The sequence below is a fragment of the Pseudopipra pipra genome, chromosome 1 (assembly GCF_036250125.1).
Source record: "Pseudopipra pipra isolate bDixPip1 chromosome 1, bDixPip1.hap1, whole genome shotgun sequence".
NCBI classification, from domain to species: domain Eukaryota; kingdom Metazoa; phylum Chordata; class Aves; order Passeriformes; family Pipridae; genus Pseudopipra; species Pseudopipra pipra.
Window position 1 is genome coordinate 119,142,647 of NC_087549.1, and position 25,892 is coordinate 119,168,538.

At 33.7% G+C, this 25,892-nt stretch overlaps 1 protein-coding gene across 4 annotated transcripts in view; it reads left to right on the plus strand.

The window, feature by feature from the left end:
- TBC1D5 (TBC1 domain family member 5) overlaps positions 1 to 25,892 on the plus strand; it is a 319,471-nt gene that overhangs the window by 55,930 nt on the left and 237,649 nt on the right. For 3 of the 4 annotated variants that reach the window (XM_064673504.1, XM_064673496.1, XM_064673525.1), the window contains exon 3: positions 14,093 to 14,247. The exons of the other annotated variant lie outside the window; for it this stretch is intronic. The gene's annotated coding sequence lies outside the window, so the exon portion shown is untranslated. The remainder of the gene's footprint in view (positions 1 to 14,092; positions 14,248 to 25,892) is intronic. 4 annotated transcript variants of the gene reach the window in all.

The window sequence follows — 25,892 nt, forward strand, 5'->3', positions numbered from 1 at the left end:
TTTAATCTCTCAGAAAACCTGGGTTTACTAATAGGGAAGCTGGCTGTTGTGATGAGCCACTATGTTCATGTGTGGAACTGAAATACAGTGATCATTTCACAGCACTGGAGTTTGTGGATGCCCTTTGCCCTTTCTAGTGTAACCAGCAGCATTGGACACTCTTGTTTACCACTGCCTTAAAAAGGCAATGTTCTGCCAAAGGCACTGATTGGGTTGCAGTGATCTTAATTGTGGTATCTTGCTTCTCTGTTTAAATTTCCACTAGTCTTTCCTGTTTGTTTCTTCTGAATGCCTCCATCCTGCTGCATAGTGTTGGCAATAGTTCTCTTGTGCCCTCTTTGCAGAAATAACAACAGAGGCTGTCTAAGGACAAAGTTGCATTGTTGCTCCAGATTGTTAATTTTTCTCTCTAAAGATTTAGAAGATTAAATTTCCGATGTGGACATTATTGGATAGTGTTTGAACACTAATTAAAGGTACTAAATATAAAATTGTGAATATTGCTGTTCTCTTTGCAAGTTCAAATTTACTTCTTCATTGCAGAACAGTATGGGCTACTAACTGGACAGTGGCTGCAGTTCTCTTTTTCTTCACTTTGACCTTATCTGAATATTGACACTGTAGATATTTTCAGACCTTCAGCAGCTTACTATTTGATAATAGAAATCAGGCTGATTAGTGTAACCAGCAACTGGAAAAATATAAATATGCTCTTTAACCGAGTCTTTCCTTGATGAAAATGTGTGTAATGAGATGTAATTTTTTAAAAGTCTCTGTTGCTACTTAACCATTGTGGATTTATTTCGGGGGAAAGAGATTCAAGATGTGGGCATTTGATTTCTAACTTCCACATTCAGGCTTGCTTATTTGTGTAATGTATTATTTATTTAAATGGTAAAATAGTAAATTTCAGGCATGTGGCATATTTTATTTTCCTGTCTTCGGCATGTTTGTTACTGTCTGTGTATCAGCACTACCATTTGCTGAATTGTGCTTTGAAGGGATGCTTTCATTTGGTAAACTTGAGTAGAAATTTAGTTTTTGCTTAAATCTAGGAAAACATTGTTACATTGAATATTTGGCTGAAGAATTAGGCTTTCACTTTCAGCCATTAGGTTTCTTAGGTAATTCTGTTCTTATTTTGTCTAAAGGTGGGTCACTTCAGGGTGCAGTTCTTCAGCATGACATGCTGGGAAAATGCTTTGTTTCATAACAAGAAGTCTGGGAATTGGGTAGGCAAAGATCAGGGCAATTTGAAATCAAGCTTGAATTTTATTTAATGCAAGTAGCTTCTGTGCTATTCTCAGCCTGCTGATATTTTGAGTTTGCAGCTACTTGAACTTGTGATTTTAATGCTACATGCATGCAATAATTGTGTCTGAGTAGTCTTTGTGATTCACATGACCATAATAATACAAATGAGAGTTTTCACCTGACTACAGAAGTGCAACTTTGTGACTACTTGAAAAGTTCTTTTTTAAAGATGTGTGAAGTATTTGTTTGGTTTCTGGACTCATAGCTGTATTTTGAAGAGAAAGAGTTTCATGTTGCCCAACTTTTGAATCTGACATTGGTGACTCTGCTAATTGTAATAGAGCTGTGGAACTGTTTTGCTCCAGATGGAACTTTAATCTGGCTTCTGATTGAGCTGAGTGTCCTTGTAGAGTCTCTTAGCATCTGCTTTGGAAATGTATATAACATTATTCAAAATTTGTACCAAATTAAACCACCCTAAGGCTATAATTCAATTTTTCTTTATTGAGAAATGTATTGTCAACAACTTTATGTCAGAGTAAAATCTGCACTAGATCTATTATTTTTTTGGCTATTAGCTGGTCATTTAGATTACTTTGATTGAATTTCCAGGTTCTTCAAGTTTACCTTGTCAACTGCAAGTTTACACAAAGGAATTAACAAATAAGGCAAATACGGTTGCTTGGTTTTTTGTTTAGTTTTTTTTCCTGCTGAAAGTAGATGAGCTTAAATTGATGCTTTCAAGCATTAATGATTGGATTATATTTTTATTTATCAAATAGTAATGTTTCATAATTCTAGGTAATTTCTGTGGATGAAGTTTCTCTTGTATCTTTGTATGATTGTGACTTTTCTTATTTCTCAATTTTCTGTAGTCTGCTCTATTTAATTCTGGGTTTTATTTTAAAATCTTCTTCTTGAGCTCAGTATAACTGCTGTTTTGAATACGAGCTCTGTTACTGAAAATGGTCAGATTAGGGTAGCAAATTGATGCAGTTTTTCTGTTAAGACATGATTTGTGAAATGCTCCCTAATTTGTTATGAAGAGTCTCTAACCGAGATATGAGGTGTTAGGCAGCTGTCTATGCTGATAGTAGTAGATAGTAGATACTCCTCTTTATTTCGGTTTTGGGCATGAACAAATTTCAAAACCATGGATGGAGTTATCGTGACATGGAATTTTGATAATCTGACTACCACTGTTATTGTATTTCATTTATTTTCTTTTTTCTCTTTCATTACTGAGAGGGAGAGCTGTAAGAACTTCCCCATGTTCATGTAAATAGGTAGAACACTAAGTGTTAAGTCCATTTATAATCTAGTTTTTCCAACTGTGCTACACTGCAGAAAGCAAAGTAGAACTTCCAAAGTACAAGTGCCTGTGACTTACCAAACATTTTTTGGAGAATGGGCATCAACACCTACCATAAAGAGTGGAGTCTGGGCTTTAGCTCACTGACATCATCCCCACTCCAGCTTCATGCAGCGTTATATCTTCCCATCCTCCTTCATGAAGTTCTTGTGCATTTGGATATGTGTTGAAGAAAAAACAGAAGTTATTTATTTTACATTCCAGATGCTTCTGATAGTTGATTTAAAAACAATAAAATTGGTATGAGAACAGAATTGCAACTGTACAAAATGGCTTAGCCATTCAACCTGTCTAAAAGGAAATCTCCACTTTCCTAACGTATCTTTTTTGGACATATTAGCTGCCATCTCCGTTTTCTTTCATGCTCCATCATCTTATTCTTAAAGAAGTTTAGACAGGTTTGTGTTTCCAGGCTCTTTTTCCAGTGAATGGGAGAGGCTGGACACAACTTGCTTCACAGCAGAAACCTATCTTCCGGAGGAAGGCAGTGACAGGGCCAAAATGGGATATCTGTCTCCTGTCAGATCATCTTAAATCAGCGTTAAACTGTCATGCACTTATTAGAGTCTATAGAACCAATTTTTGTGGTTCCTTTTTCTATTCTTCTAGCATCCTCATTAATGTGTTACAAGAGACAATAGTTGTGAAGTGAGAGTACACACAGCATAGAGATATACTTGCCAAATCAATCTCTCTGGTATCTTAACATCATCAGCTTGTATTGAAATCTGAAAATATGTAACCAAATCACTATTAATTTCTTGAAAGTGGTTGAAAAGTAAATACCATCATACAGACTGTCTTCACCAGCAGAGTGTTCAAAAGACCCCAAAACTAACACATTATCAAGCAAATGGATTTCTAGGAATACACTGATATTAATTTTCCACCTTTTTTTTCCACCACCTTTCTTTTAATATTTTATATTTCAGTACCTCTATGGAATTTGTTTTTCCAAGTAAATTTTCATATCAAAAACAAGTAAAAAAATAAAAAGCCTCTTTCATTTACTTTCCTGAATTCTTTCCATCTGTGACTCTTACAAAAACTCATCATTGCTTTGTGACTTCACCGTTCACTTGGTGACTTTCAAACTTCTGTTATTTTTTTTATATGTAGAAAATTATAATCTGGGAAATGTTACTTTGCAGGTATATATTTAGTTTTGAAAGGACTAAATATAAATTAGGACTTGGTTTTAGTCACAAGTAAAAAGGCAGTGTTTTAAGTTTTTTTAAAGCACCCAGTGACAATTTTCAGTCTCCATGGAATATGAATTTTATGATGGTTCTTTCCATTTATTCTCATCTGATGACATGAAATTGAAAAATAAAGCATGAGGCAAAAGGAACCATAAGAAACATGATTTATGGGAACAAGATCTAACTTCAGAAAGTCAGTGTTTCCCTTTTCTTTCTCTTATATGAGAAAATTTTTTTGTAGCTTGCACATACTGTGAAATACATAGTATGATCCCCAGGAGATTAGTGGTTTTACTTTTCAGCTCATCAGTTGCAAAGCTGAAGCTATTTCAACACCTCTGTGATACCTGCATGGTTATACCAATAGGAATCACAGATGGATGTACAGTATATGTAGATTGTTGTTTGACAATCATTAAGCTACTATTTTACATAGTTAAAGTGATTTGTAAAAATGTGAAAAAGCAATAGGCTGTTTCTTGTGAGTTTTTAACCATTGATTATTATCAAGTTTAATTTATCCTCACTAAAAAGAAATTAAATTACATGAATACATATCTCTGATAAATGAAGATGTACTTCAGTGAAATTTTTAAAATCAAAGAGAAAAGGAGATTAAATAAAGTGAAATATTTAGTTCATAGATATTGAATTTCAATTTGACCTATGTTTGCTAAAGGCAGATACGTTTGTCATTCTGATGAAGATGCATTTCTTCATACCTTGCTTTTGAAAGAATATCACCTACTTTTCCCATTTATTATGATAATAGTCTACCAGATGTCATATGTCACAGCCTAGTGAAGTTGTCTCTGCCTATTACCACTTATATATAATGTACATTCTTGTTTTTCTTTCCTTAATTTAAGGAATTTTTATATGCTCTTTGACATCCCCTATTTTATGAGAAAAAGGATAGAGACAAACTAAAATATTTGAAAGCAATTTTAGAAACAGTAGGTGATTTTCTTCCCATTTTAAGTAACTTTATGTTAAAGTCTACCTCCATCTGGATGGATAACCTGAATCTTATAAAAATGGTCATACATGTTAAAACTCTACTAAGTTATGCGTGCAACTTGTTTTGAAAATCACTGGTTTCAATGGACAGATACATAGATAAGTACAAATCAGAAAGGGTGAAAACAGAAATTATCATATGTTATGGATACATCTAGTGGTAAGAGCAACAGAAATCATAACTCCTTAGCTAAAACATAAAAGTGGCAAATAGCTTTTCTCAAAAGAGTTATAATCTGAAAGACTAGATAATGTCTTGTATGTTATGTACAGATATGAGCAGTGTCAAAACAAGTTTTGGCACAGATACAGCAAATTGCCTTTTTATTCCCAGGTTTTGAGCTTTAGTGTGACTGGTCTTTGGCCCTTGTCATTTAAGATGTAGTATTGTACATCCCTGTGTGTTAAAACTGTATTGAATGCACACCGTGTTTGTGATGATAGGAACATCATGTTGCAGAAGAAGTAGAACTACGTGGAAGCACAGACAGATTGGGGAACTAGTGCTTTTCAACTGTATTGGAAAGTTTTATTTCTGTACAAAGCTTCGTGCTCTTGGAAAGAGTGCATTTTCTACGAATGTGAGCTGTGTTCGTTTTGCATTATGGATCAGCAGGGAAGGTCATTCTGACTTTTCTTTCTTCTGTTTTGTTTTTATGTTTGGGATCTTTCTGTCTATTAAAATAAAGGTAAAAGTGCCCTTAGGCTTACAGATTTTTGTACTTACTTACTAGAATCTACAGAAACATTCCATATAAGACGTTCTTTTTCTTTCAAAATCAATATTCAGAAGGTTAAAGGCCTTTTTTTTATTTTTTTGTCCAGAGCTACAGCAAGAACATGCAGCAATCAGCAATGTAATGTAGTTGGCTTTCTTGTATTTTACTGTGGAATAGTTGATACATAAGGGTAACTGTTTCATGAAAATGCTTTTGGTCTTCTACAGTAGTATTTTAAATGAAAGACTTCTCTGTGCATTCCTGAAGGGATCATTGTAGTCCTTAAAGCTGCATTATATAATGCAGTATAGATGGATGTGACAAAAGTCAACATAGGAAACTGTTATGCTTGAAGTAGGAGAAATCAATATGAAGCCCAACATGTTTCTTTTACATTTGCAATATCTGTGCAACCAGAATTGACCAAGACTCAGAATATTTGTAGTTAGACAGCCCTGAAAAAATTATATTTTAAATAAAAACTAAGTCACTGACTGAAATCAGTATTGTACTCCTGAAATCTCTTTCAAAATGGGTTTTAATTTCTCTTTTAACAAAACTTATCTTTTAGTTTTAATTTGTATGTCTTTTAAAGACTAATTTTTAAAGTGACTATATTTTAATTTCAAAATTAAAGCAAAGGAATATGTGAAATTGTAAGGGTTAATTATCTCTAAAAGTCAAACAAAACTGAAACTTTGTATGTTCAATAGGTACCCTTCTTTTGTTGATCGTCCTTTTGTTGATCGAATGTCCATCTTGATATAATAAAAATTACAGGAGAGAAATTTGTATAAAATAGCTGATTTCTGGGGTGATTTTCCTCCACTCTCCTCAAATGAACTGTAGATAGCAAAAACCAGTCCTGCTCTAGTCCTGTTACACTGAGCCAAAGCCAGACTTTATGCGCAGAAATGAACTTTTTATTCAGTCTTATGCTGAGAACATTTTTCTAAGTGAGCAAAGTCTGTGATACTTAGAAAACATTTCTACCTTTCTATAGGAAAGACATCTGAAGTATTTATACTGAATTTAATAATGAGGTATCAAACAAAATCATTAGACTAATGGAGCAAATATGGAATATTTGATGTGCTGCCTGCACTTCTACTTTCAACATGATTTGAGGATTTAAGCACTTTCTTCAATCTGGAAGCAGCAGCAGATTTAATAAAGCTGAAATGACCTTCAGTTTTCTCTCCTTAAGACCGTAATGCCAATTACACATATATACTTAACTTCCTTACAGAGACATAAACTTGAAGTAAAAGAAGCACTTGTCACAGCGTTTAGAAATAATTCTGCTCTAAAGTTTTGGGTTACATTTGTGGATTAAGCTTGTGGAGTCTGCTCTGTCTTCCAGAGCTTATTATTTTCTTGTGATGTTAATATGACAACATAATTTTATATGGTCAAATTTATGACTGTATTATGATTCTTGCTCATTTTTTAGCCAGATGTATTTTAGATAAACACCAGTAATACAGTTGGTGATGTTTTCCAACATGCACAGCACTTCATTTGCTAAAATCTGAATTAGCAGAATATACTTTTTTGAAGTAGAATCATTAACTTCATATAAAATGAGCAGTTTTTTCAGTTGTTCAGTCCTACTTCCCCCCCCCCCCCAAAATGGCTTAGTCATGTTTCATAATTGATCAGTTTGTCTGCAGAGTAACAGGTTCAGCTCTAAATCCGAGGAAGAAGCAGATATACTTTTTTTTTTATTCCTGCATTCTGTCTGCTTTCCCCTCATCCATTTTCATTTGGTTGGGCCAGATAGACCAAAAAGAGAACTATGACTTTGTATGCAAATCCATATTATCCTTTAGATGAGGTTAGTTTGATTATGAATTAATATTATTAAAAACCACCAGAATTTTATCTGTTATTAAATAAAATATGCAATTCACAAAATACCATTGACACTCATTCAAGAAAAATATTCAGTGTAGTATCAAAACCTGCAGATATACATTTAACTTCATTTAAAATAATGCCCAATCTCTGAACACTTTTTACAGAGAATAGGTACAATTTCGTGTGTTGTGTGATCTTACTAATTTTAGTTGAAGTCATTCCTTTGCCTTATCAAAGTCGGCTCAACTACAGGGAGATGGAGGTGTGCTTAGCTGTAGCAGTGGTTGCCTCCTGAGCAGAACTCTGGCGTTACCAGTTCCTGACAGCTGCAAGCCAGCCTCTGGGCATCTTGCTAAATTTTCAAATGTAATTATACAGTAGACTTCCTTTAACAAATTCTGTGTTCCCAGCTATAATTAAAACAGCTCTTCTTGCCTTTAGCCTGTTCCTTATCTTACAACCCACCTCCATATCTCCCACTGCTGGGTAGTGTTATCCAGCAGAGCTGATGGATCTAGAAGAGCAAAGTTTATTCTCTCTGTCCTTTCAAGAAGTGTTTCATCAGTACAGAAGATCCATTTCTTCTGATCCAATATACTCAAATAACATGTCCCTTAAAGCTAAAGATTGTTCTCTAATTCACAGAAGTGCTGTTGGTTAGCATGCCACTTTCATTTTGCAAACAATTTGCAATTGTTATTACAGGACAAGAGGTAAGAAATTATAAGAAGCTATCCATGAAATGGCTGAAGAAGCCAGTACAGAGAAAGGAGACCTTCTACAAACACTTTCTTTTCATGCTGTGCAATACAGGATATAATTTCTTTCTACTGTTTATGTGTTACATTTTCATGTATGAAGTTGTTCATGCTCCTTTTAAGAGCATACATGTAATGTGAAAATAAAAATAATTGGTGTTGCATTTTTCCTTATATGAAATTCTACGTAATTTTAGCCAAAGAATGATGAAATGTGTCCATTTTGTGTTCATATCTATGATGCACCTTTTCTAAATATAGTGCATCGGATTTGTCTTTGTTGAATCGCCTTGTTGATTTCTGACCATATCTTCCATTTTTCAAAAGCATTTGGAGATCAGATCCTGTCCTCTGATGTGCTGCTGATTTATCCCAACATTGTATTATCTGCTGATTTTATAAATAATCTTACTTGCAGTCACTAGGATTATTATGAAAACACCAGATAGAAACAAATTAAGCAAATGTCTCTGAGTTACATTTGAAATATATACCCAGTTTGACAGAGCTGTTGAAAATATCTTTTCAAGAACAGTTCCTTGCTGATTTCTGTCATTTTTGTGTCCAGCCTATAGTGATTATATCTGGGCAGTATTTCATTCTATATGGCATCAACAATGCAGAACATGTTTAAAACCTCTCTAATCTCAAGCTCGTTTCACATCTACTGTTACCTCTCATCCATGAAGCCAGTTAACACCCTCCTAGTGAAGTAATTCAGATGAGTTTGAAGGTATCAATAATTTTTTCTCTGTCTTCTTTTATCTTCTTGAAATTTGTTTGTGCAGTATTGGGTTCTAAAATCTGTTCAGGTTTCACTGGTAGACTGTAATTTGAAGGTGGGATTTAGCTCATCCTGGGGGGGACTGGAGAGGACTTGTCTAAGTTTGGGTTTTTTTGGGTTTTTTTTGTTTGTTTGTTTGGTTTTTTTGTTTCTGTTTTGTTTTGGTTTGGTTTTTGTTTTGTTTTGTTTTTGTTTTTGTTTTTTTCTACTTCTTTTGATTTTCTTTATTTTGATCTCTTAGAAATAATGAGACAACAGACCCTACTCTGTTATGTCTCTCCTGCTCCATAATTTTCAGCATGACTCTTTTCAGGGTTTTTTTTAATTCCTTTTGTTACTCTATTTTCTCTTCTTGTTTGTAGCAACAGTGTATGTGTCTTGTATCACTGTAGGTCTCATTGATCACTGATACAGGGCATGGATGAAAACTTTTTTCTAGTGAGACAAGGTGACAGGATGTGGAGAAAAAAGTTTCTTTCCTTTTTCATGTTTTGTAACTTCAGAAAGGCAGAGTTAGGCTCATAGTAAGATTTCAAAGGTTACCATTGGAAAATTAAGTGTTCTTTTATCACTTCTTGTGTACTAGGAGGAATGTGAATAAACAGGTCAGTTCCAAAGGGAAATGAGATCCAAAATTTTGCTTCTATGAAATGTAAAGATAAAGGTGATTGCATACTAAAACCATCATTCTAGCCTTTTGAACTGCAGGCCACTAAAATGGGTCAAGTAGAAGACTGAGGTAGGACAAGAGAGACTGTCCTGGGTTGTTACATCAAAATACCTTATGGAAATCCTTTTATTCTGAATGACTGTGACTTTGGTATTGGATATGATGGTCTATGGGTGGCCTTTTCTTGGCATATAATAAATTTGTGTATGACCACTTAAATTACTCCTCTTATTGTATATTGCAAGAGGGAGAACAAAAAACAAAACTACAAAATTAGGAGCAGTGAAAGCAGGGTGGATTTCTTTTCTGGTCTGTCATATAAGCTGAGCCCTCTTGCTCACCAACAGAGAATGAAGACAGAAGCCAGTATGTTTATACCAATTGATACTGTTTCTTTAAAATTCAATGTTTTAGGTTTTTGCCTTTCAGTTTGCTTTATAAGTCACTTGATTTTTTGTTACTTTTCTTTCTTATGAACTAAGAACAGAATATTGCTGAATATGCTAAAATAGATGTATATTTTTTAAGGCTGGCATTTGAGCAGACAAAGAGTCATGCTTAATGCTACTGTCATAATAAATAGTACTATAATTGATTGTTGATAGAAACCCTTAAAATATGTTTTTATGGTTGAAATGTACTTTGGGTAAACAGTGTTCAGTTTGCCTATTAAAATAATTTACTATATACGATGGTTTCTTTGAGTATTAAGGAAGTAGGACTTTTCCAACAACAGTAATTGGTTGACACTGCTTGACCTTAATGCAAAGCTACAGTATTTAATGAACAAACAGAGGGAATAAAGTTTTGATAAATAAGGCAATTTTCATGAAACCTTTAGAAATATGCTTGAAGTCTTTTAGTGTTAGATTGACGGTTTCTCCTTTTGTGAAAAGAATAAGTGAATAATTTAAGGCTATATTTCATGTTTTCAGATCTTCATTCTGTCATATAAATAATAGACTGTGAAATGCAGCAGTTCCTGCATTCACAGATTTAATAGACCTATACAAGAGAGTATCTTACTCGGCTTCTGGCATCTTAAAATGCTCTTTTTTGTATCTGTATACCTTAGAAGCAATGCAGAAGTGGGACTCTCTTCAGTAACCAAATTCCATACTTTAAATATGCTACATATTCTGTTTCTAAAGGGATTATTCTTCTTAAAATACTTGCAGTACATCTTGATGTCAATGTTAATATTTTAATTCTGTTACAGTATTATGATGGACAAATGTCAAAAAGGCAGTACATTTAAAAATTTAAATTTAAAATTTACTTACTTAAATAGAAAGACACTGAAAAACATTCAGGTTTAGATCCTTCAGCATAGATCTTTGAAACACCATTAAATCTTATGAGAAAATAATAAAATGTATTTACTAAAATAGTGAAATATCAAACAATTTATATGATTTGCTACATGTATTCTTAGTTATGTATTTTTTTAAAAAATGTAAACAGTATTGGGGGAGGAAGAACAGAGAATAGTTAGTTATAGTAGTTAAATATATGGTTATATGTAGTTAAATAAGCTAGTTTCTTTTCTTTGTTCTCACTCCCTTTTCTTCCTCCTGCCCTTTAGTTTAATGTCTGTAGAAAGGATCTTGAGGTAAGACTGAGTGAGAACAAGTGGCAAAGTGTTGGGATGTTTTTCATCAGTTGTTCTCAGTCTTCTAAGCAGAACATAGTTGTATGACCAGTGGACCACTGGAAACATAAATACTCCTTTGGAAAGTATGTGCTATTGTACCCGTTTTGTTACCTTGAAAATTTAGCTTCCCATTTAGAGGTTTAAGGCAAATTACCTGCATTTTCTTCCTGATACCTACTTCTTTCCACATGGGAGTAATTTTCTACTTGTTAAGAACCTTCTGCTAGCACATGATACTGAACTCTCCTGCTTTGCTCTGTTCTGTGTGGGTATGGAAGCATTTGCACAAGTGAGGAAATATTTTTATTCATACATTGAAGACTATTTTCTGTAAATAATTTTCAAGAAGTCTGGCAGATGGTCTGCATTTGCCATGGTATTGATTTATGGAGTCCCCAAGTAGGTTCTGGAAGTGTCTAGCATGGATCCTTCAAAGTGAGCTGTCTACATGAGGATGCTATCACTTTTGTTAAAATACAGGCAGATTCTTTCCTGTTTCTTCTTACTAATACTTTAGCTCATGTAGTCAAGTTACTGTCTATTACTTTTCAAGAAAAATAATCTTTATATCTTGTGTCATGTTAATACAAATCTTGATGTAATATTCTATTATGTTTTGTAAATTTTCCAGTAACTTATTCATATCTTCATTTTTTTTCTTTTTCTGATATAATTTTCTTCATATTCACAGTAAGTCTGTCTTTTGATTTCAGCTAGTCCAAAGGCTCAAACGGAGATCATGCTTTTCCCATCCTCCATACTCTATTTGACTCATTTGTAACTCAGAAAACATCAGTGCAGGCATAGAGACTGTTCTGCAGTATAACCTGTTGAAAACAACTATCACAATTGTAAGAATCACACAAAAATCATAGTGCTGGACTGATATGAAATACATTGTCATCACCTCTGTTTTCAAAACTTACAGAAATATTTTCTATTTTTTTTGCTACATAAACATTACTTAAGCCATTGGCTGGGACTGTTTCTGTTGTTTCATAAGAATGTACAGGATTAGTATGTTAAATATATTGATTTTCTTAAGCAAAGCAATCACTGATTGGTGACTATTGGCTTGTCATGATATTGAGCAATACAATTGCTATTCATTATTGCTTCAGTACGAGGCTGTGGTCTCACTGTAGTGAGTCCTCTGCAAATATACACATACAGACTTCGGGGGCAAATACAGGAAGGAGGGTATAAAAAGCAGAAAAAGGAAATAAGAAAGCAGAACCGCAAGGATACTTTGTTAATGGCTTTATATAAACTGTGCTAATAGTTTCTTTTAAATTCTGAAATGGCTAATGTTCTTTATTTAGTCATTGTGGCTTTTTTTGCTTAATTCATTAACACCTGTAAAAACTAGAAAGAATGGTAGTTATGACAAATGGACTATGTAATTTGAAAATTGTATTTTGTCACATGTTTTACTCACAAAACTTAGTTGAAATCAATTGTCCAAACATTCACTTAACATATTAATAAGTAATACAGGAATACTGTAAGCCCTCTTGAATTAGATATATTACATCTTGTTACAAAATTTAATGCCAGGCTTAATAACTCAAAGTATGCTCTAGAATAAAAATACATTTATGTGCTAGTATGTTCCAACCAGAATGCTAATCCAAATTACAAAAAAACCAAACAAGCCCACTATTTGGTTGGAACTGTTTAATATACTCAAGAGAAGACAATTGTTTAATTTAATTTCTAAAAAAAGAAATCCCTAAATTTATTTCTTCAAAGTGAGTATGTTTTTCATGGTATATTTCTAAATATTACAGCACCATAATATTACAGTGTCATATTACACTCTAATCTGACAACAGTGGTCAGATTTCAGGAGCTATTTGGGTATTTACTTGCAAAATCAGTGTCATTTAGGACTTTTTTTTTTAAAAAAATGTGTCTAGATGGTTGTGTTCTTATATTTTGTGATGGAAACACTGTAGAAACAGTAAAGTACCAGCTTTTCAAAAAGAGAAGATGGTGTTTCCAATTCAACACTATTAGCTTTGTATATTTGTAATAGGAAAAATTATTTTAAAATATCAGTATATCCATTGTTATTTTTAATTATCTCAAAGTAGCTGAAAAATTCTGCATAAATATGTTTTGAAGAGAGGTTGTTTTAAAAATATTTTTTTCATGATTTAAAAAGTGCATTTTTGAACAGTTAAAAGAGAGTTACTAAAAGATAGATGGCTGTTCAGTTGCTGGAATTTCATTTGTTAAATTTCTCTTAGAACCATAGCTTTCAACATTTTTAGATTGTTTGTAGTGTGCTGTTGAACTCTATACAATTTTTTGGAGTCTTATTAATAATGAATTAACAGCTTTATAGAAAGTAGATCTAACAATGTCAAATTGCCGAAATTTTTAAGATACATGGTGTTAAGAAGTTCAGTCACAGGAGGAGAAAATAATGCTGAGAAGTAGCCAAGAATTGCATGTTGATAAAAATTTCAGATTGAATACTGAAGTCTTCATAATGCTAAAGTTGTTAAGAGTTGTCTCTCTACCATTATTGTCATCGTAGAAATAAATAAATTGAACCACATGGACTTATTTTACATGTTGTTTCTATCTCTTCTGATACATGACTGTGTGAAATACTTATTTGACTTATTTGACTTAAAAAATAAACCTAGTTTCAGTCACTTTTGGTTTTGTCCTGTTGAATGTCCAGAAGAAATCCAGTGGCTTAGGCTACTTGAATCCTGTTAGATCAAACAAAAAATTCAGAATATTTTGAGCATTTTTTCACCAAGTGTCTTTATTCTCCATCTGAAGGTCAATTCCAGAAGTCTGGTACTGGAACTGCTGCTCCAGCTTTGTCATTGCTCCTGGTGGCTGGGCCACATCCCAGCACTGCTTAACTGTTGAATGTGCAGAGAATATCCTTCTAAAGACAACTGTCTCCTTTGTATTTGAGCACCCACCACTGTGTGAGTTAATTTTTTTATAATTTTTTTTTTAAAAAGCAAATTGAGTTTGCCTCATTTTCATTAATGTCATAGTTACACATTTAACATATATAAAAATGATGTTTGTGATGTGTCTCCTGCAGTTGTCGAAAAACTATTTTCGATACCCTTTCTGTATCAAAAGAAATCTTACTTTACAAACACAGGTTCTTTTCTCCCCAGTTCACTACGCTAAATTTTAAAAGACAAGTGAAAACATTGTCTGCAGTATTTGGTTTTAAAAGTGACGGATAACTGTATTGCAGTCTGCTTCCCACAGAACTGGTGAAACATAGACAGTGTCAGTGGGAGCTTTTCTTTGCTTTCTCCCATAATATGCCCCAAGTCCCGACCTGAAGGGGCAATTCACTCTCTAATTTAAACCTCTCCTTACATTAACAACATGGCAGTGTTTAGTAATGATACAGTGTTTACTGTTAAAGACTTGCCAATTTGGCCTTAAATAGCTAGACTATATTACCTCAATTTGCCATATTCCCTCTGTTTAGTTTGGAATTACCTTGCAAATGTTACGGTGATAGTATTGAATTGTATGAAGGAATTATAAAGTTGAAATCCTAGCAATGTAGATTTAAAGTACTAGTATTGGTCTACAAAAAAATACTAGTTCAAGTAATTAAAGGTCAGAAAACTCATTTTAATGGGAACAATTTTTTTTCTTTTACTGACTTCCATCAGTGACTTTAATTAGTTATTTTTCCTTCCTACTCTCTGGATAATTTAAAACTCTTTGTGAAGTGATTTTTTAAGACGTATATGTGCTTCTGTTTTTGTATGTGTAGTTTCTGTACCTTTTAAGTGTAGTTAGGTTTTTCCAGTGTTGCAATAAAATACAGAACACTATGCAGTACATTAAAGAAATAGAGCCTATGCATCAGAACAATTTTCATGCCTCACTCAATTCTTAATGTAAATTAGTAGGAACATTGGTTATCCATTTGAGAAATTGAGTTGGTATAAAAATAAAAATGCACTTATGGTATGTGGTGCTTTGTGTATCATCTTGGGAGTGTTTTGCTGTTTATCTGTCACTTGCATTAGAAAAAGCAGTCACTGGCTGCAGGTGACATTAAAAATTAAAGGTTAACCTCAATTTCTGTACTGACCAGACGTGGGGCAGAAAGTTCTTCTGGATGTGTGCCTGAATTTCGGAAGTGTCAAAAAGGGTTGAGAAGTAAAGACTTGGGCTTTTGGTGGCTTAGTCTTTTTGTATGTGCATGTGTAATTATATCATTTTACCATTTTCAAGTGTTTAGACTGCTTGTTATAGGTTATATCAAGATGATTTTTCATTGCATCCAGCTTTGGGAAATTAAAAAATGACATGATAATGCTATAGTAAGTAATTATAATGAACTGATTTTACTGCACTTCATAATTTTAGGAATGTCCTTTTTTTTTTTTTTTTCTGCTTAGGAAAACTAATTAAAAATAGCTTTCTTTTCTATTACTAGAGAATCTATGTCTTTCAAAAACTAGTTAAAATTGTTGAAAATTACCTTAACAGCTTTTGAATATTCTGGTTAGCTCAATGTACGTTTAATATAAGACAAGCCTTATACTGTCGTGAACAAGCCTGGGAGATCTTTAAGTATTAAGGCTTTTGACAAACTTGGCTTCTACCTCATAGTGACTTCAAAGTGAGCCAAATTCAGTAGTGTGATGCTTCCTTCCTCTATCACTTCAAGTGTTGGAGGTAGCATTCAGACTAGTGAAGAAGGCTGGCTTCAGGCAGCAGGGGTTTCCATGTAACCTGCCACATATCTTTCCTTTGGAAAGGAGGTATTATGCTTGTTCAGTGGTAGAAGAGACTATAGGCAAGGCTTGATACATGAGATGCAAACTTGAAGCTATGCCTGCTGCTCTTACCTTCCATTTCATCACCTGATTTTCTTAGCCATGCAGTAAGGTAGTATGCATATAGTCAGTAGATCTGGTGCTTCTTGTTGGCTGATGAGGGAAAATGAGAAGGGAAGAAAAAAAAAAGAAATTGTCTGCTCTGTCTTCATGACTAAAATAGAGTGCCAAAGTGCATTTTTTTCCTCCCCCATCACCCATTTGCCAAATTGTGAATTTCTTCTGTCCATGGCAGTTTTACAGCTCTTCTTAGGAAAACAAGAACATAGAAATTTTATTAAAGAAAGCAGTGCATATTGCTAATTCAGAAAAGAACATGCAATTGATGTTTTTGAGGAACCCTGGTATTTCAAACATGTATAATTTGATTAAAATTATAAATCTGTGTGCTTGCTTCATAGTAAGCTTCACACAGTTGTTTCAGGACTGGTATACTGTAGATTTTGTAGACTTGGAATTAAATCATGTTAAGAATTCTTTGATGGGAAAGTGATAATATTCATTTAGTGTACTTTCCTTTTATTACTAATTTGTTAAACCTACATTTAAGACAGATAATTTCTCTGGAGAGAAAATATTTGTAAATGCCAGTTACTTATTTTCCTGTAGTTACGTCTGCTTGAAATTTTTCCAGTGTTCTCCGAGATGGTTTCACTTAATACTTCTTGATTTCTTGTGTTTCAAATATTTTTATGTTGACATAATAATGAAACTGGTCAAACAAGTTTCACTATTGAAGTGATTTATTAGGACACTGAAGTAGTATATAGCTTTAAACATAGTTCCTTTGACTTAGGGAGTAATTAAATCCTGGATAATAGTTGATAATTGTTGGCTTGCAGCCTGGATCTAAAGTCTTTGTTTTATAAACTGGGTTATGAAGCATCAAGAAAAATGAACTGGGTTTTTTTTTTCCAAATGGAATATCTCAGGTTATTAAATACTGCAGAAAGTGTTTATAATTTGAAGAAGAGGAAGAAATCTTTAAGTGAGTTTATGTATTTTCTTACAGGCTCTAGAATAGGTAGTATTTTATAATTTGTCAGTTACTTCTTTAAGTAAACTTCTATATCTAAAAAGCACTAGTGATTTGCAACTATATTACAGATGGCATGTTTTCTTAAATTCTACAGTAATCTGTGGTTTGTGGGGCAAGTGAATTACCCATTTGTTACACTGTTATGCAGCTCATAGAGGTCATCACACATCTGTATGAGCACAACATGTACGTATTTAAAAAACCCAACCAGCCTTCATTGCAGTGTTTCTGTTCCTACAGTGTTGGTGGTCCATGCTCCTGTGTTAAATTTATGGCTGTATTGCAGCGATCAGCTATAGTGAAAGATACCCATAAGATAAGGACTTTTTTTCTCAGATGTAGCAAAACTTGCAGGGCATGCATCTTCAAAGGATGGAAGAACAGGTCCGGGATAAAGAGTTACTTTGCAAAGCACTAAAATCGAGTTATATCAGTTCCCCATGAGGGTACGTAATATCAACTTGGGACCAGTAATTACTATGGCTTTTTTTTAAGTAGCTGTCAGATTCTCCTAGTGAGGACTAGCAGTACCACGTGCTGTTAGGCTATTTTCATCAAACATCCCTTTTTTTCCTCTTTATACCATGTTAGATTTATCTACTTTATGTAGCTGGTCCTCACTTGGCAAAATTGGTGCTATTTCAGATTCTTGTTAGTTCAGTTTGCCTGTCAGTGCTCTTTGTGCACTGCATCTCCTGTGCCCCTGCCCCTGGCAAGTTGCCCCATTTGCCTCCTGAGCCTTCTTTTGGGCAACGTGGCTCTGAAGCTTGAGCTGGACTTGGATAGAGCCCAGCCAGGTCTGGCAGAGTTTTTTTCATTGTACTTGGTGCCTGCTTTATAGTTCATTTTCATTTTATCCAAGAAACCAGCCTTGGTAGTTGGAAATCCCAGTACTAAGGAAGAGTTTCCCGCTGCCTTTCTATACTTTAAGTGGATTTATAACAAAGCTGGAGGAAAACTTTTTAGCAGGGCCTGAAGGGATTTAGGCCTTTGATTTACAAGTAAAAGACGGTGTATTTAGATGAAATCTAAGGATGAAATTCTTTACTATAAGGGTGTCGAGACACAGAAACAGGTTGCTCAGAGAAATTGCAGATGTCCCATCCCTGGAAGTGTTCAAGAGTAGTTGGGATGGGACTTTGAGCAACCTAGTCTAGTGGAAGATATCCCCCACTCTGTCCATGACAGGAGGTTGAACTGGATGGTCTTTAAAGGTCCTTTACAACCCAAACCTGTGATTCTACTTGAGGACAGCAACTTCTCCCCTTTGTGATTACCTGCTTACTATTATGTATGTCTCTTACACAGTTTCATTATATTATGTTTCCTCTGCATTTTGTTCACTTTCAAACTTTTTCAGAAGCACTGCAGTGGTAACAAGTTGTATCACTTGAACAGTTGGTATCAAGTTGTATCACTGGTGAAAAGACTTTAGTTTCTGGGTTTGTTTTCTTTTGTTTTCAGTAAGAGATGACTGCTGCCTTAGATAAATGATAATGAGAATTTGTTAAAAAGCATTTGTTAAAATTGTGCTTAAAGGATTAAAAGTGGCAACTTTAAGTGTATCTGCATGAAAAAAACCATGGAGGGGAGAAACAGTCAGGTTGCCAGTGGTGTGTACTTGGAAACAAGATTGTAATGATGTTTTGGTGTATTTGAAGTGATCCTCTTACCATAAATGTGACAGTCAAAGACAGTAGTCTCTGATGTGTTTGGAGGTGTGATAATGTTCATTAAAATGTTAAGGACAAAAAAAAATATTGTCTGTAACTTACCTTGAAGGGAAGGGATGCTATTTCATGGCTATCCTTGGCTTCCTTTTGTTTCTGTTTCCTCCTCCTCAAGAAATTCTGTGGGACTTAGACTGCTTTGCTTCTAGGACAAATTTTAAAGGAAGTTCACAGAATTTTAGTTGTTTTTTCTTTTAAGTTTTATGGATTTAAATGTCTAAACATATACTAAATAATACTGACAGGTACCAGTGCAGATGCCAGCCATGTGCAGTTGGAGTCCAGTATTAGGGACTGATCTGCAATGCAAGCAGCAGCATTTCTCAGTTGTTGTGACTGGCCAGCATTTGTAATTAGATGGAAAGCAGATGAATAAAGCCAAATTAAAGTGACAGTGATGACCAACTGCCTACTAATTTTAGACATTCCACACGTTGCTGAGTGCTATTCATTCAATGAACACATATATTAAATATAGAAATTTATACATTTCTTCAGGGTAATAGAAGCCACAATGGTCAGAAGTTATTCTGTGTTATCAGTGGTCTGTTGTATTTGGATAAATTAAGGTGGAAATGACATAAAACTCAGAACTTTCTGAGCAACTTAATGTGGTTTTGTTCAAGGTTGTATTGAGTGATGTACAGTACATGATTTCATATTAAACACTTTCTTTGAGAACATAATGTTTCTGCAGATATATACTTTTTAAAGGAGAGTTAAAATCTTGCCACCAACTTTTGCAGTAGTTTTCTCGATATTATGTATCTGATCCTGTAAGATCTTTTCTCATAAGCATTTGTTTAAGAAGAATTGATTCTGGCACGAGTGGTTCAACTAGATTTTAAAAAAAATGGTTGAATGTTGTTTTATCATTATTGTTCAGGAGCATACATGCCTTAAGGACATAGAAAAGCACAATCAGAATCTTTGTGCTTGTATCTTTGAACTTGCCAAATTTCTCATCTTTTGCAAGGGAGCTGTAGGTTAGTTGCAAGAATTTCTCTGTGTTTTAAATGTTCAAAATTTGTCTTAGCATATTAATCTAGATTATTTTAAAATCCAGAAATATACTTTATTGTAGGATCCAGGCTGGATCAGAGAAAAAAATTGTTATTCTCTGTCATTTGTCAAGAGGGGAGTAGGGGGTAGAAAAGGAAGAAAATACTATCCTTTTTAGGTGAATGTATTCTTCCCAACAACAAAAAGTAGATCAAGACTCTCTTGCTTGGAGACATTCATACCATCTGACAGGGAAGTGATTTTAATTAATTTAAAATCCAGAAGCAACAGTATTTCTTCCTGAGTAAATGGTTGGGAGACCTTAATTACACGTTGCTCTTGAAAGCACAGATTGCACTTAGTTTCTTTTTGGTCATTTAGACTCAGACTTTGGAAAGTATTTAACTTAAAGGAAATACAGGAGTACTTTTCTGAGTTGTCAGACTGTTACTGAGTTTTCTCAGTATGAATATAGATACTTGAAAATAATGGGAGTTTAGGTGAAGTGGTTTGTGATTGGGTAGGTTTGGTTTGGTTTGGTTTGGTTTTTATAACAGAAAAGTTGTACAATACTTTCAGTCTGATTTTGGCCTCAAAACTTTTAAAAAGGCATTCACTGTGTAAAAAGTAAGTTTTGACAAAAGCAAAGGAAATGGCTAAATGTTTAAATTGTGAATCAGTATCTAGTTATGTGTAATCATGATTTACTGCTCCAACTGAGAATATTTTATAGTGTGAAACTTTGCTCCAGGTCAATAGCGACCAGCTAGATGAATTGTGAGTAATGAATTGTATATCTAGATTCATTGCACTTACTAAATCCACTTTCATGAATGAAATGTAAATGTTGAATGAAATTGTGGTTATTTTTGTGCAGGAAAACTATCGTTATGAAAGCTGCATGGCTTTGTAGCATTTTAGGGGGAAACAATCATGGTTTTGTTTTACTTTCATGTTTAGTTCTTAGCAAAGATATGTAACAGACAAGAATAGATATTATTCTATTCTGATAGAATATCTTACTCTAATTCCAAAAGATAGTGTATTAAACACATTATGAAAAGGATGAACTATTTCATGTAAAAAAGAAAGTTGTGATATTCAGTAGATTTCCTCGTTCATGACATTTTTACTCTGCATGGGAATCTGCCTTATGCTCCTAGATTCTTTGAAAATTTGGCTAGTGTAGTTTTCTTAACTTTTCTGATGTAATTTCTTTCTTAAATATATATCATTAGTGGCCAAAATTAAAATGCAGGAACAGAAGAATTCATATGCAAACTTCTTTGAAGAATTGTGGTAAAAGCTGCTCATAAGACTTTGTCAGTATTAAAATAGTTTCCAGCATCTTGTTTCTTGTGACTGTTTTAAGTTTTGTAATTAATGTTGAGGTTAGTTTAAGGATTTGGTATTTTCTCTAGCAAATACTAGGGAGTGGTATGAGATTGATTTCACTCTTTCCTGTACAAACTCACTCTATGACTTTGGGAAGGTCTTCTCAACATCCCTTAAGGTTTCATTGTTAAAAGTCCCACAAAGTAACTTTCCCTTTTCACAGTATTTGTAGGGTGCTGAGAGGAAGGGTTTCCTGTTTGGTAGCCGTAATTTGGTCTGGTGTAGCAGTGATACCCTTACGGACTTCCATTTTACCAGGCCTTCAGCAGAAACTTAGGAAATTAACTACTTTACACAGAAAGATAAATTATGGAAAGGGAAGTGATATTTAATGGAAGAGACTGATGATTTGGTCCATTGTCCGAGTCCATATATCCTCCACTTGCTAAACTGGGACATAATCTTGAAGTCCATTTCATTTCTATTACAAGTCACAAAGGTAAGAGAGACCAGAAAGTTCACTGCTCTTTTAAAGAGTTTCTCTTTGAATGTATACACAGTCCATGCATTTCAGCCTGAGTCTTCTAATGATTACCTGTTGAGTTACTTGAAAAACAACATGTATAACCAGCAATTTCATTATACACAGAACTGATCCGACTCATCTTCCATGCCCAATTTTACTTCCTGACATTTCTTCATTCTCATAGTGCTTCTGAGGTATCAAGGAATCACCTCTTTAAAAATAACATATGTATCTGAGACTGCAGTAGTTTGAGAGCTGTTTCATTACATATGTTTGCATTTACAGTCTGAAAATGTCACACTAAGCTCATACCAAAACACACACAAAAAGTTTGTCATTTAAAAATGTGTCAGAATATTTGGACCAATTTGATTTGCCAGTTTTTCATTCTGGAAGCACAGATTTTTTTTGAGTCAGATTTGCATGTTATAAAATTGAAGGAAATACTTAACTGACCATCACAGAAAAATTATGACAATCTGTGCATAGAGATACACAGGTTTTGTGTGTTAAGTGTGTACATGTTACGATAGGTATGAGAGATGAAACTTCATTTTCTACTCTGGGGATATTTAAAAATCGTTCTATCCATTTGGTGGAGCAGTAGCTTAGTTAATGAAATTTGATATTTTGGAGGTTTTCATTCTTGTGTAACATTTGTAAACATGTTCCCAAACTCTACATGCAGTTCTGTAATTAACGTAGTGTTTCCATGGTGTTTCGTCAATTAAGAGAAAAATTATTTTTTATACAGATCGGGAAAAAGTTGCATTTTCATGAGCAATACAATTGTTAAATTTTGGTGGGGTTAAAATACAAGCCATTATGTGAAATTTGGTTTTGTTAGCTTCTGAAAAACCTCTGTAAGTTTTACACACTACGAATGAGCAGTGAGGTATAGTTCAGCTCCTGTCTGTATAAGGGTAAGATCAGTTGAGAAACAAAGCGTTTTTTCCTCTTCTGTAAGATCTGTATCTCACTGATCACATCATTTAGTTTCTTTATTTTTCATTAGTTTTTGTCTCCATGTAATGTACATAGAAAGTTAATGATGAAAGAGTAGTAAAGTATTCATTGAAACTGAAAATTATAGTATTTGCAAATATAAAATCATAATTTACATAAATGTTATAGTCAAGAACATTATGAATGTAAATATGCCTTCATCTATTCTCAGTCTTATAATGCCATTCGTTGTCCAGTGGGAGATGAAGAGTGATGCTGAGACTGCCATTTAACCTATTATAGCAGCCTAAAGAAATTAAATAGCCTTGATATAAATATGAGGTGGGAAAAGAGTATTCATCTCCATTAAGTGACACAGTAAGAATAACAGGCGGGTGGGTGTGCATTTAGCAGCAAAGTCTCTAAATTCGGACACTAATTATAACCACAAGGACAATTGCCTCCCACGTACTTAAACTGTCATTTTGGTGCGTGTTTTCAGACCGAAAATATGCTTCATGGTCCTTCAGGCACCAAATATGGATTTTCCTTTGCATTCTTTTTAATTTGATACATGATTCCTTCTCCCTTGTCATTAAATGAGGGCCTAATACTAAAAAGCTGAATTCGTTATGTTTTTCTTGCTGTGATTAGATCTTTAGACCTTGTATTTTTCTAAATCTCAAAACTATGCTGAGGAGGTCCTACCCATTTTATGGTGCCAAAAACAGATGTTACACCATTATATTCAAATTATTTGGAGCGGTTACTTTAACTTTGATTTTCATTGAATTGTTTCAGCTTCATTTTAATGTTATATGTACCAGTGGATGACCAGTGGTTACTTAACCTATTGCACCACCTAAGTCACTCTTACTTTGTTTCTTAATTATGTGTTCTTGTAACTTGCATCCTTTCCTAAAATTATTTTTATGTTACATTAGATAAGGTAATTTTTATATTGAGGGTTTCATGAAAGTATGACCCATGGAATCATAAATGAAAGTAGAGCTAGTGTATAAAATTGTCTTTTAAACTTAATTGTGTATTGCAGCTTCTTTGATATTAAACTGCTTTCAGTGCAGGAGAGATTATTTTGATTGTTTAACCATTCCATCTTTGATATAAATGAAGGTAGAGAATTAATCATTAAGCAAAAAAGAAATCAAAGTCATTGCTTCACCTTTACTTTGATATTTAAGATGGAAAAGGGATGCATTATGTCCCTAGCTAACCTGATGTAATAATTAAGGTGTTATATTTCTAGACAAAATTTGTCTGATAATGTTTTTCAGTAATTCAGTCTTACTGTCCTTTTTCTATGCGTGATTAGAGAGTTATTGGCTATTATTCTTTTTCCACTTGTACTAAACTGTAGATCTGAATCACGTCATCTCAAATCTGTCATAAATAAACTAAATCTACCGATCTTGTATCTGTCTCTCTTACACACACAATAAAAAAGAGGATTTCCTGATTGTAATTCTTGTAATACCTTTTTTGGCCCTTTTAATTTCAACTTTCTTTTAAATTAAAGATACCAGGCCCAGTTGTAGCATTCCAGTGATGCCATATGTGCAGATAATTTCAGGTCCTTAGTACTACCATATATTTCCCAGTAATGCACCCAGGGATTGTTTTTAGCTTCTTAGCTACAGCAACATAGTAAGAGCAAAAAAAGCATTTGGTTATTTACAATGACTTGTAAGTTCTTTAGGGATTCACTGCTTTCTAGGATGTAATCCTCCATTTTATGTGGCCTGTCTTGTAGGTTCTTAATGTTCTTAAGGTAAATAAATTAAAATAATGTAATTTCTACTCTGAGATTTACTTAATTTATGCAGCTTATTGGAAGGATTTTTACTTATTTTTGTCATCATAGAGCTTCAGCTTTTTACATAACAGTGAAGAGTCAGTCACCAGGTTTTATTTGTATTTTGTGTGATTGATATTTTAAAAGAGACAGTAAAGGGGACTTCACAAAGTATTAGAACATTAATACAGCACAAAGAAGGCTTATAATGTGTTTAGCTGTTGCTGATATGTAATGATACGGCAAAAAAGCACTCCTCTACAAGGCTGCTTTTAAGATCCAAGGGAGCCAGAGGAACTGTTAAGAATAATAGATAGCATATCTTGGATTAATTTTTTTAAATTTGTTTTTAGGAGCAGAAGCACAAAAATCCTGTCTTAATCTTTCTTTTAGGTATGCTTCTTATTTAGCTTTTAGTAACTTGTAATTTAAGATCACAGTTATTAGGTGTATTTCTGCATTTTATATATCGCTCCCAGATGCTACAGTATTAGTTTTTATCACTGCATATTTTATGAAATGTCAGCCTTCTGTTGGCTGTTCATGCAGCATTGTTAGTGATCAAAGCCACAACATAAAGGAGAGGAATCTAAACAGTTGGCTTATCTTTGTCCTTCATTGTGACACAATACCATTAAATTGCTTTACTATATAAAAGGCAAGCAAAGCTTCATGTAGCACACTCTGAAAAGGTGAACTTTTTGTTATGCTCAACAAAATAGATAAACTCTTATCAGTGATATTTTGTGCAAGGAAAGTAAAGTTAGCAATGATACCTTTTCATTTTGGAAAAAGTTTTCTTTTCCTGTCTTTCTAAAGCACATTTATGTATGTATGTGTGTGTGTATATATATATATATAAAATGCTATTATAAATCTATCCACTGAAACCTTCTGAAATGGAAGAAGTGTTGTGTCCTTTGGAATAATCTGTATGGTGTGTTGTGGGACTTCTTTGGGATACAATTAATCAAGGCATGCTATATTATTTGAAGAGTGATAATTGGGGATATAATAGTCTTTACATTATGAAAACTGCTGGTAATTTTGAAGTATATTTAGCTTTCATTTTTGTTTTGCAAACGTGTGATTATTTTGAGTTTATCTGAATTTTTGGTTAAAAATATCAGAATATCAGTCAGCCTCAATTTCTATGCTTGCCTAAGTGAGTTGTGTATCAGAACTGAAGTAATAAGTAGGAAAAACTCTACAAGCTCTGGAGATATTCTAGGAATAAAAATCTTGAATGATTTTGATCAGCTGTTGTGTATGCCCTGCACAGCAGTTGGTTCAATCAATTTTATGTTTTGGGATGGTTTTATTAAAACGAGCTGCTGCTTTCAGTAAATCATTGTAAAG